This window comes from Phyllobates terribilis, unplaced genomic scaffold (genome assembly GCF_046119375.1).
Source record: "Phyllobates terribilis strain yellow unplaced genomic scaffold, ASM4611937v1 Scaffold_51__1_contigs__length_9155689, whole genome shotgun sequence".
Classification (NCBI taxonomy): Eukaryota; Metazoa; Chordata; class Amphibia; order Anura; family Dendrobatidae; genus Phyllobates; species Phyllobates terribilis.
The window spans coordinates 1,383,944-1,396,564 of record NW_027362811.1 but is presented as its reverse complement, the minus strand read 5'-3'; positions in this window follow the sequence as shown (position 1 = coordinate 1,396,564).

The following is a 12,621-nucleotide window of genomic DNA, read 5'->3' as shown; positions in this document are numbered from 1 at the left end:
CAAACGACGGATGTCTCCCAGAACAACAAAAAAAAGGCGAACAACCAGCAGAAGAAGATGTATGATTGTTCAGAGCAAATTCAGCAAGTGGCAGAAACTCAGACCACCCCTCTTGATTGTCTGCCACAAAACAACGCAAGAACTGCTCAACATCCTGGTTTTTCCTTTCTGTCTGGCCATTAGATTCAGGATGATATCCGGACGAGAACGATAAATGAACTCCCAACCTGTCACAAAAGGCACGCCAAAAACGAGCCACGAACTGAGGACCCCTATCAGAAACAATGTCAGTAGGAACGCCATGAAGTCTGACAATTTCCTTGACAAAGGCCTTAGCGAGAGTTTTAGCGCAGGGCAGTTTGACAAAGGGAACCAAGTGACACATCTTGCTAAAACGGTCCACGACCACCCAGATGACAGTAAAACCCTCAGAGGGGGGAAGGTCAGTTATAAAGTCCATAGCCAAATGTGTCCAAGGAGCACTGGGAACCTCCAAAGGACAAAGCAACCCCGCAGCAGGAGTATGAGAGGACTTAGATCTAGCACATATAGTACATTGACGCACCCACTTAATGACTTCCTTCTGCCATCCAGGCCACCAAAAACTGCGACCCACCAGTCTCTTGGTCTCAGAGATTCCGGGATGACCTGCCAACCGAGATTCATGACACTCAACAAACAAATCTCTCCTAAAGGTCCCAGGCACAAACAACCTCCCATGAGGAGTGTTAGAAGGGGCATTCTCCTGTGCTTTAAGAATCTCATCTTCCAAAACGGAGTCCAAAGCAGCTATCACAACACCTTCTTGTAAAATGTTCTCCTCTTTCTCAGCACCGACTATGGGAGAAAAACTGCGAGACAAGGCATCCGCCTTAACATTCTTAGTACCAGGGATGTAAGTAACGGAGAAATTAAACCGCGAGAAAAACAGTGCCCACCTAGCCTGACGGGCATTCAGGCGCTTGGCAGCATCAAGATATATCAGATTTTTATGATCCGTAAGAACCTGAACGGGAAATTCCGCACCTTCCAAGAAGTGGCGCCAGTGTTCAAATGCGAGTTTAATAGCCAATAATTCCCGATTACCAATATCGGAATTCAGTTCAGTCTCCGAAAATTTTTTTGAAAAAAAGGCACAGGGATGTAATCCATCCCCGTTATCCTGAGACAATACTGCGCCAACCCCCACAGAGGAAGCATCAACCTCAACCAAAAACGGCCTAGTAACATCAGGCTGCATAAGGATGGGAGCAGAGGTGAACCTCTCCTTGAGATACACAAAAGCTTCAATGGCCTCAGAAGACCACTGAACCGCATCAGCACCTTTCCTGGTGAGATCAGTCAGAGGTTTGACAATACTAGAAAAATTTTTTATGAATTTTCTGTAGTAATTGGCGAAACCCAAAAACCTCTGTATCGATTTCAAACCAATAGGCCTAGGCCATTCCTGCACAGCCTGAACCTTAACCGGATCCATCTCAAAACCTTTGCTGGAGATAATGTAGCCCAAAAAACTAATTCTCTGTACAGCGAACTCACATTTCTCCAGCTTAGCAAAAAGCGAATTGTCCATTAATAACTGTAATACCTCACGCACGCTCCGCCAATGAGACTCCAGATCCGGCGAATAAATCAAAATGTCATCCAAATACACAACCACATTTTTGCCAATCAAAGGTCTAAGGATGTCATTAATCAGATTCTGAAAAAATGCAGGAGCATTAGTAAGACCAAAAGGCATAACCAGATTCTCAAAATGAACCACAGGAGTGTTAAAAGCAGTCTTCCATTCGTCACCCTCCTTCATGCGCAACAGATTGTATGCCCCCTTAAGGTCAATTTTAGAGAACCACTTGGCCCCCATTAACTGGTTAAACAGATCAGGAATCAATGGCAGTGGGTAAGGATTGCGTACAGTAATTTTGTTAATCTCACGAAAATCCAGACAAGGACGTAAACCGCCGTCCTTTTTTTTTACAAAAAAAAATCCAACCGCCACAGGAGACTTAGAGGGCCTAATGTGACCGGCGGCCAAACTTGTCTGTATGTATTCCTCCAAAGCCTTCCTCTCAGGAATAGTAAGGTTAAATAAACGACTTTTAGGAAGAGTCGCTCCAGGGACAAATTCAATAGAACAATCATAGTCTCTATGGGGAGGCAAAACCTGCGATTCCTTCTCAGAAAAAACTCTCCAAAAATCCTGAATAGGAACAGGCAATTCTCCCCTATCCAAAGCTGCAATACGCCCGTTACAACACTTGTCATAACATTTATGGCTCCAGGATTTAATTTCACTGATAGACCAATCCAGTACAGGATTGTGAAATTTTAACCAGGGCAATCCCAATATTACTGGAGAAGGCAAGTTATTCAACACTACCAAATCCAATTTCTCATGGTGAACACCATTAATAGTGAGAGGAAATTCACAGACCTTGAGAGTAATATTCTTCAAAGGGGAACCATCCACAGAAACCACAGCAATGGGGGATGATAAAGGTTCAGGTTTTAAATTGAGTCTTTCCACGAATCCCCCATCAATTACATTCAGAGTAGACCCGCAATCAACAAACACCCGAAATTCCATTAATTTTTTCTGAGCAATCGTGGAAGCAGCTAAAAATATACCCTTGGAATTTAAACAGGCAATATGGGCGTGACTGACCATTTTTTTTTCTTTCTTCATACGAAGCTCACAGCCTTTAATCAAATGACCAGATTTTCCGCAATAGAAACACAAGCCTTCAGAAAATCGACGGTCTTTTTCTTGAGAGCGAGGTGCCACCGATCCAATCTCCATCGGTTCACCACTGTTAGTACACACATTCTCATAACCAGAAACTGACATAGCAGAGGATTTGCTCTCATTAACCCTTGCACGCAGTCTTCTATCCACCCGTATAGCTAATTGCATAGCCTGTTGCAAATCTTCAGGTGTAGGATAAGCAATTAGCAGGTCTTTAACCCTTTCACTGAGCCCAGCAAGAAATAGACTTTTCAGAGCAGAATCGTTCCACCCTGTTTGAGTAGACCAACGACGGAAATGAGTACAATATTTTTCCACATTACCTGATCCCTGTTTTAAACGTCTCAACTCAGTCTCAGCTGATGCGACACGGTCAGGATCATCATATAATAGTCCCAAAGCAGAAAAAAAACTATCCACTGATCTGAAGCATGTATCACTAGGTTGCAAAGAAAAGGCCCACTCCTGAGGCTCTTTGCGCAAAAGTGACATTATGAACCCTACGCGTTGGGATTCATCCCCAGAGGACTTAGGTCTCAAACGAAAATACAATAAGCAAGCATTTTTAAATGAAAAAAAATTCTCGGTGTTCACCAAAAAATAAATCCGGCAAACATACCTTAGGCTCCAAGAAATGTGCTCCAGGACAGTTACTCACGTGCTGACGGAGCTCGGCCACCTCCAGAGAGAGTCCCTGCAGGCGATGAACCAAATCCTGAACCGACACCATGATGGAACAGAAAAATCTTTCCTTAGAGAATTTGCTGGCTGGACTTACTGTTATGTTCTGCTACCAGAGCTAAGGAAAGAGAGGAGATCTGTCCCTATGATAGAACTCAGCTTAATCCCTACGATGTAACAGGGGACACCTCCTAACAGAAATAGTAGCAGACAGACGAACAAACAAAATATATGGAACATAGAGGTCAGTAGACCAAGCAAACTAACAGAGCAAGACACAGAGCACAGGCTAGCTAGAAAGTAGATATACAATGAAGTCCAGCAAAGCCAGAAGGGCGGAGCAGGATTAAATAGGCCAACAAGGTCATGTGACCAGCAAAGGAAAAAAAACCTAAGAGCAAGGTTCTAACACAGCATGTGGGAGATTATTACAAGAAGGAGCCAGGATGGGGGACATTACTACATAGGGAGAGAACACATATTTCTTTATAGGATCCAGAACGCTACAAGGGCCCATACATCTGACCAACATGCCGGTGGGGGCCTATCAGACTCTAGTTACTCCACTAGGTGGGACCAGATCATTTCCAGGACTCCTTGTTCTTTACATTGAAGATAATTCTTAATGACATTGGCTGTATGTTTGGGGTTGTTGTTCTGCTGAAGAAAACATTTGGATCCAATCGGACACCTCCCTGATGACATTGCAGGATGGATAAGTATCTGCCTCTATATCTCAGCATTGAGGGAACCAATAATTCTGACCCAATTTCCACCTCCATTTGCTGAAATGCAGCCCCAAACTTACTGGACCCTCCACCGTGCTTATGCATCACTATTGCCCACAGACACTCATTATTGTACTGCTCTCCAGCCCTTCAGTGAACAAAATCTCTTCTGTAATAACATTTTTCATATTTTGACTCAACCGTCCAGAGCACATCCTGCCAATTTTCTACACCCTGGTTCCTCTGTTTTAATGCATAGTTGAGTCACTTGGCCTTGTTTTGATGTGGAAGATATGGCTTTTTCACCACAATTTTGCTATGAAGACCACTTCTGGCCAGTCTTCTCTGAACAGTAGATGAGTGAAGCTGAGTCCCACTGGTTGCTGCCAGTTCTGAGCTGATGGCACTGCTGGACATCTTCTGCTTTTGAAGCAAAGTAACCATAATGTGTCATACATCTGCTGCACTAAGTTTCCTTGGCCGACCACTGCATCTACTGACCTCGACGTTGCACATTTTCTTGTGCATCTTCACAAGTGCTTGAATGACACATCTTGAACCCTCAATCTGCTTTGAAATTTGTGCCTTAGAGACCTTGCTGATGTAGTATAACTTTCTTGTGTATTCTTGCTCAGTCTTGCCATGGTGTATGACCAGACACCTGACTGTATTATTACAAAATCCCTGACTTTGCGCAGGTGTACCTAGAAGAATTGACGCTGTTTTAAAGTGAAAAGTTGGTCACACTAAATATTGATTGGATCTAGATTTTTTGTTTGTTCATTCACTTGTATTTTGTTAATTGATTAAATAGATCATTAACATTTCTATTTTTGAAGCGTTCTTACTTTACAGCATTTTTTCTACACCTTTCTAAAGATTATTTTTATGTGATAGTGTCTTTTATTTGCTCATTATTAATCTGATATACCTTTTGGTATTTTGTTTATAGTTGTTTTTTTGCTGTTGGGGTAAATTGTAGGATATTGATTTCAGAGGGGTTTCCTGATCCTTTGATTGTAGGAATGAGTGGTATATATGTGCTAATAAATTAGGACAAAACATAGGAAATTTAGGAAAAAACTGAACATCTCAGCAGTAATAACATGCTGATTGTGATGTCATGAAGATGACTTGAATTTCCACCAATCAGAGATCAGCATGTATCAGGTCACCCAGATAGAACAGTCCATGAAACATGAGTCACGGCCACTGTGAGGTCATAATGCTGATTAGAATTTCCACCAGTCAGAAAACAGAACCGCCCAGAAGAACCACCCAGGAGGTATGAGTCATCGCCACTGTGAGGTCATAATGCTGACCAATCACAGAGCAGCCACACCCAGATTTTCCACCAATCAGAGAGCAGCCACACCCAGATCTTCCACCAATCAGAGATCAGCAGTGGGTATAAATAGCCGCTACCACCTGCCCGGCTTAGCCTTGCACTGGTTGGGTCTCTCTTTTTTTTCCTCTCTCTTGGTCTCTCTCTCTCTCTTCTCTCTCTCTTCTCTCTCTCTTCTCTCTCTCTTCTCTCTCTCTCTTCTCTCTCTCTTTCTCTCTCTCTCTCTCCGGCCCTCTTAAGGGCTACCCCAAATGTGTAAAAGATAGAAACCAATATTTGTGTTGTTTGTCCGTTTTATGAGCCTTTGATTAACCCCTTCCCACTCTTTGCCATATATATATATATATATATATATATATATACATAGTATGTGCAGGTGGGCCTTAAAGGGAATTTCCAGGACAAACATATTGATGGCCTATACCCTGGTTATCTCATTAATATCAGATTTGTGGGGGTCCGGCACGTGGCTCCTCCACTAATCAGCTGTTTGCAGCTTCGGTCGAGGTCAGATGTAAACATTGTTGTGGAGCTGAACATCACAGCTCTGGTCACTGTGTAGTGGCTGCTCCCTGGTGCTGCAGATCAGCTCCTATTACATGAATATTAGCTGATCTGCAGGACCCGCAGTACAGTGAATGGAGCGGTGATGTTCAATCTTCACACTATTTACATCTGAGCGCTGCAATCAGCTGATGGGTAGAGCCGGTGCCGCGTGTCGGAGCCCACCGATCTGATATTGATAACCCATCCCCAGGATAAATCATCATTATTATACTACTGGAAACTCCATTAATGGATTGTCTGGGATTAATAACATGAGCCCCTTCTTTATGAAAAAACAGTCCCTAACTGGTCACAGGATAAATGTGGGATTTCAGGTCACCCATTTACTGCAATGCAGCTGGCAATGCCACCCAGCGGATCTAAGCAAGTCCCGGGGTCTCAACAATATACAGCCAGTGCCCGAGTATAGGATGGAAGATTAAAAAAAATCTTCAAAAATGTATTTTGTATGAGGCATACATCAAAAATACAGGCAATGCTTTTCCTGACAACACTGAGTTTTATAATGTGGAAAAAATCGTTTAAATAAACACTGTGTGAACATAACCCTAACTGCATTGTGACTGTGTATATACATATATAAGCTGCCCCTCCCCCACCATGTGAGCATTCTCTGCGCGTACTGACCAATGCTGTCCACCAGGTGGCATCAGCAGGAAATTACAGCGATGAGACAAGCACTGCATGACAGCCCCGCCCCAATCTGCCCTATACCAGACACGCCCCCTACCAACGCCCCGCCTCCACTGCCATGACAACCGAATTATTTAATGGCAGAAAGAGAGACCTTATATGAGCAGAGAAGTAGCGGCCGGAGCGCGGGGTCCGCACTGGTGAGCGCCCCCATAACACAGTGTATGTACTGCACGTCAGCTCTATGGCAGACTGTCACCTGTGCTGGATCCAGGACGTGTTACACTTATATCTGTACAGAGACACAGAGGACGCAGCGGGGCCCTGTCGCCAGATATATATATGTGTGTGTGTATATACAGTATATATGTGTATGTATATGCTGTATTACTGTATATATGTGTGTGTGTGTGTGTATATACAGTATATATGTGTATGTATATGCTGTATTACTGTATATATGCGTGTATATATGTACTAGCTATTGAACCCGTTCTACGCCCGGGTGGCGAGCATTTTTATTGGTATATGGTCTCCCATCCTGGTATTTGTGCTGCCCCCATCCTATTGTGGTATGCATGGCACCCCTCACCCCCTAATCCTGGTATGCATGGTCCCCTTACCCCCTAATCCTGGTATGCATGGTCCCCTCACCCCCTAATCCTGGTATGCATGGTCCCCTCACCCCCGAATCCTGGTATGCATGGCACACCTCATTCCCCAATCATGGTATGTATGGTCCCCTCACCCCCCAACCCTGGTATGCATGGCACACCTCACCCCCCAATCATGGTATGTATGGTCCCCTCACCCCCCAATCCTAGTATGCATGGCACACCTCATTCCCCAATCCTGGTATGCATGGTCCCCTCACCTCCCAATCCTGGTATACATGGCACCCCTCACCCCCCAATCCTGGTATGCATGGCACCCCTCATTCCCCAATCCTGGTATGCATGGCACCCCTCATTCCCCAATCCTGGTATACATGGCACCCATCACCCCCCAATCCTGGTATGCATGGTCCCCTCACCCCCCAATCCTGGTATGCATGGTCCCCTCACCCCCCAATCCTGGTATGCATGGTCCCCTCACCCCCCAATCCTGGTATACATGGCACCCCTCATTCTCCAATCCTGGTATGCATGGTCCCCTCACCCCCCAATTCTGGTATACATGGTACCCCTCACCCCCAATCCTGGTATGCATGGTACCCCCTCATCCCTATTCTGGTATCTATGGTACCCCCTCACATCCCCAATCCTGGTATGCATGGTACCCCTCATCCCTATCCTGATATGCATGGCACCCCTCACCCCCAATCCTGTTATGCATGGCACCCCTCACCCCCAATCCTGTTATGCATGGTCCCCTCACCCCCAATCCTGTTATGCATGGTCCCCTTACCCCCCAATCCTGTTATGCATGGTCCCCTCACCCCCAATCCTGTTATGCATGGTCCCCTTACCCCCCAATCCTGTTATGCATGGTCCCCTCACCCCCAATCCTGTTATGCATGGTCCCCTCACCCCCAATCCTGTTATGCATGGTCCCCTTACCCCCCAATCCTGGTAGGCATGGCACCCCTCACCCCCCAATCCTGGTATGGATAGTCCCCTCACCCGCCAATCCTGGTATGTATGGTCCTCTCACCCCCCAATCCTGGTATGTATGGCACCCCTCACCCCCCAATCCTGGTATGTATGGCACCCCTCATCCCTATCATGCTACACACACATACAAGAAAATAAACACTTATACTCACCTTTCTTCCCTGTGCTCCAGCGCTGTTTCCCGTTCTGCTGGAGGCCGGGGGAGGAGTGCGGCGCCGAAGTACGCGTGTGCTCATACCACGCTGTCCGGCTCCATTTTGCTGAAGACACATTGCAAATGTATCTTCAGTAAAATGGCGCCGGATAGCGCTATGCGCATGTGCCGATTTCAATGCCTCCCTCTTCCCCCGGACTCCGGACCGAACAGAAGCGCCGCGGTAGCGCTCATCCCGGTCAGGTAAGTATGTAAGTATGGCGCCAGAGATCGCGGTATGTGTTCAGTGTATACGCATACCGTGATCTCCTGCACCATACACTCCTCTTACCTGTAACGGCTCCATGCGTTCTTCAGTCTGGAGCCAGACTGTGCAGGCGTGTCGCACTAGCGCAGACTATAAAGGCTTCAGACAGAGGGACGCTTGTAGCGTTATATTATAGATACTCTATATGTATGTATATATATATATGTATACTGTATATGTGTATATGCATACTGTATGTATATATATATATGTATACTGTATATGGCTGTATATATGTATACTGTATATGTGTGTATATATGTATACTGTATGTGTGTATATATATGTATACTGTATATGGGTGTATATATGTATACTGTATGTGTGTGTATATATATGTATACTGTATATGTGTGTGTATATCTATACTGTGTATATATGTATACTGTATATAGGTGTATATATATGTATACTGTAGATGTGTGTATATGTATACTGTATATAGGTGTATATATGTATGCTGTATGTGTGTGTATATATATGTATACTGTATATGTGTGTGTATATCTATACTGTGTATATATGTATACTGTATATGGGTGTGTATATATGTATACTGTATATGGGTGTGTATATGTATACTGTATATGGGTGTGTATATATGTATACTGTATGTGTGTGTATATATATGTATACTGTATATGTGTGTGTATATCTATACTGTGTATATATGTATACTGTATATGGGTGTGTATATATGTATACTGTATATAGGTGTATATATATGTATACTGTAGATGTGTGTATATGTATACTGTATATGGCTGTATATATGTATACTGTATATGTGTGTATATATGTATACTGTATGTGTGTGTATATATGTATACTGTATATGTGTGTATATATGTATACTGTATATGTGTATATATGTATACTGTATATGTGTGTATATATGTATACTGTATATGTGTATATATGTATACTGTATATGTGTGTATATATGTATGCTGTATGTGTGTGTGTATATATATATGTACAGTGCTGGCCAAAAGTATTGGCACCCCTGCAATTCTGTCAGATAATACTCAGTTTCTTCCTGAAAATGATTGCAATCACAAATTCTTTGGTATTATTATCTTCATTTAATTTGCTTGCAAGGAAAAAACACAAAAGAGAATGAAGCAAAAATCAAATCATGGATCATTTCACACAAAACTCCAAAAATGGGCCGGACAAAAGTATTGGCACCCTCAGCCTAATACTTGGTTGCACAACCTTTAGCCAAAATAACTGCGAACAACCGCTTCCGGTAACCATCAATGAGTTTCTTACAATGCTCTGCTGGAATTGTAGACCATTCTTCTTTGGCAAACTTGTAGTGAGCTGGCCGTCTCTGGCTGTTCTGTGATAATTGATATAGAGCCTGTTACAGAAGTGATTACACAGGATGATGTTGCCACCTTGTGGCCAGAGGTTGCACCTGCGCAGGGTGTGATGACAGAGAAAAAGACTGAGCCTCCTGTGTCCTGCCCTAGAGAGTCACGTGACCAAAGTGGGAAGCAGGAAAAAGCGCGCGCAGAGTCTGCTGTGGTCTGTGAAAAGAGCCAGGACGGTGTGCAGGCCCTCGTGTGTGGCGCAGGAGAGACTCTCAACGTGATTTCTTCTATCTGACACCATATCCTCGGAGCCTTCCCCAGCTCCTGCACTGCTGAAGGATTCAGCTGTTACACTCCCTGCTACTGGAGTGTGGACTACATAAGGGGACCCACCAGAGTTTCTATCCGGATCAGAGAGACTGTAAGCGGGACCTCTGGCGAGAGGCCGAAGTATCCCTTCCTTTGTTTCCGCGAATTCTGCTGTTCCTGTTTTTTTTCCGGCTGGGACGCCTTCCTGCAAAGACAGACAGGCCTGCGACGGGGGACACATCCTTCTGGAGTAAAGGACTGGTAACGTGTGAGTAGGGACAGTGAGGGTCAGCTTATCAGTACACGTTATTACTGTGCATATTTACGGTTGTCATTTATTGTTTTTTTTTCTTTGCTGTGTTAAAAATGTATGCGAGTAAAGATACGGTTGTCAAGATAGAGTCTGTGTGTGGGGATCTTGCTGGGCCAGATCATAGATACCAATGCGCGGCCTTGCCCGCGGTCACTTCAAACTGCTCCAGGTCCCTGATATTTGAAGGGTGCCTTCTCCAAACTGCCATTTTGCGATCTCTCCACAGGTGTTCTATGGGATTCAGGTCTGGACTCATTGCTGGCCACCTTAGAAGTCTCCAGTGCTTTCTCTAAAACCATTTTATAGTGCTTTTGGAAGTGTGTTTTGGGTCATTGTCCTGCTGGAAGACCCATGACCTCTGAGGGAAACCCAGCTTTCTCACACTGGGCCCTACATTATGCTGCAAAATTTGTTGGTAGTCTTCAGACTTCATAATGCCATGCACACGGTCAAGCAGTCCAGTGCCAGAGGCAGCAAAGCAACCCCAAAACATCAGGGAACCTCCGCCATGTTTGACTGTAGGGACCGTGTTCTTTTCTTTGAATGCCTCTTTTTTTTTCCCGTACACTCTATGTTGATGCTTTTTCCCAAAAAGCTCTACTTTTGTCTCATCTGACCAGAGAACATTCTTCCAAAACGTTTTAGGCTTTCTCAGGTAAGTTTTGGCAAACTCCAGCCTGGCTTTTTTATGTCTTGGGGTAAGAAGTGGGGTCTTCGTGGGTATCCTACCATACAGTCCCTTTTCATTCAGACGCCAACGGATAGTATGGGTTGACACTGCTGTACCCTCGGACTGCAGGGCAGCTTGAACTTGTTTGGATGTTAGTCGAGGTTCTTTATCCACCATCCGCACAATCTTGCGTTGAAATCTCTCGTCAATTTTTTTTTCCGTCCACATCTAGGGAGGTTAGCCACAGTGCCATGGGCTTTACACTTCTTGATGACACTGCGCACGGAAGACACAGGAACATTCAGGTCTTTGGAGATGGACTTGTAGCCTTGAGATTGCTCATGCTTCCTCACAATTTGGTTTCTCAAGTCCTCAGACAGTTCTTTGGTCTTCTTTCTTTTCTCCATGCTCAATGTGGTACACACAAGGATACAGGACAGAGGCTGAGTCAACTTTAATCCATGTTAACTGGCTGCAAGTGTGATTTAGCTATTGCCAACACCTGTTAGGTGCCACAGGTAAGTTACATGTGCTGTTAATTACACGAATTAGAGAAGCATCACATGATTTTTCAAAGGGTGCCAATACTTTTGTCCACCCCCTTTTTTAGGTTTGGTGTGGAATTATATCCAATTTGGCTTTAGGACAATTCTTTTTGTGTTTTTTTCATTGAAGACAAATTAAATGAAGAGAATAATACCAAAGAATTTATGATTGCAATCATTTTCAGGAAGAAATTGAGCATTATCTGACAGAATTGCAGGGGTGCCAATACTTTTGGCCAGCACTGTATACTGTATATGGGCGTGTGTATATATATATGTATACTGGTATGTGTGTGTATATGTGTGTATATATGTGTATATATGTATACTGTATATGTGTGTATATATGTATACTGTATATGTGTGTATATATGTATACTGTATATGGGTGTGTATATATATATATATATATATATATATACAGTATATGGGTGTGTATATATATATACTGTATACTGGGTGTGTATATATGTATACTGTATAAGTGTGTATATATATGTATACTGTATATGGGTGTATATATGTATACTGTATATGGGTGTATATATGTATACTGTATATGGGTGTATATATGCATACTGTATATGTGTGTATATATGTATACTGTATATGTGTGTATATATGTATACTGTATATGGGTGTATATATATGTATACTGGTATATGTGTGTATATATGTATACTGTATATGG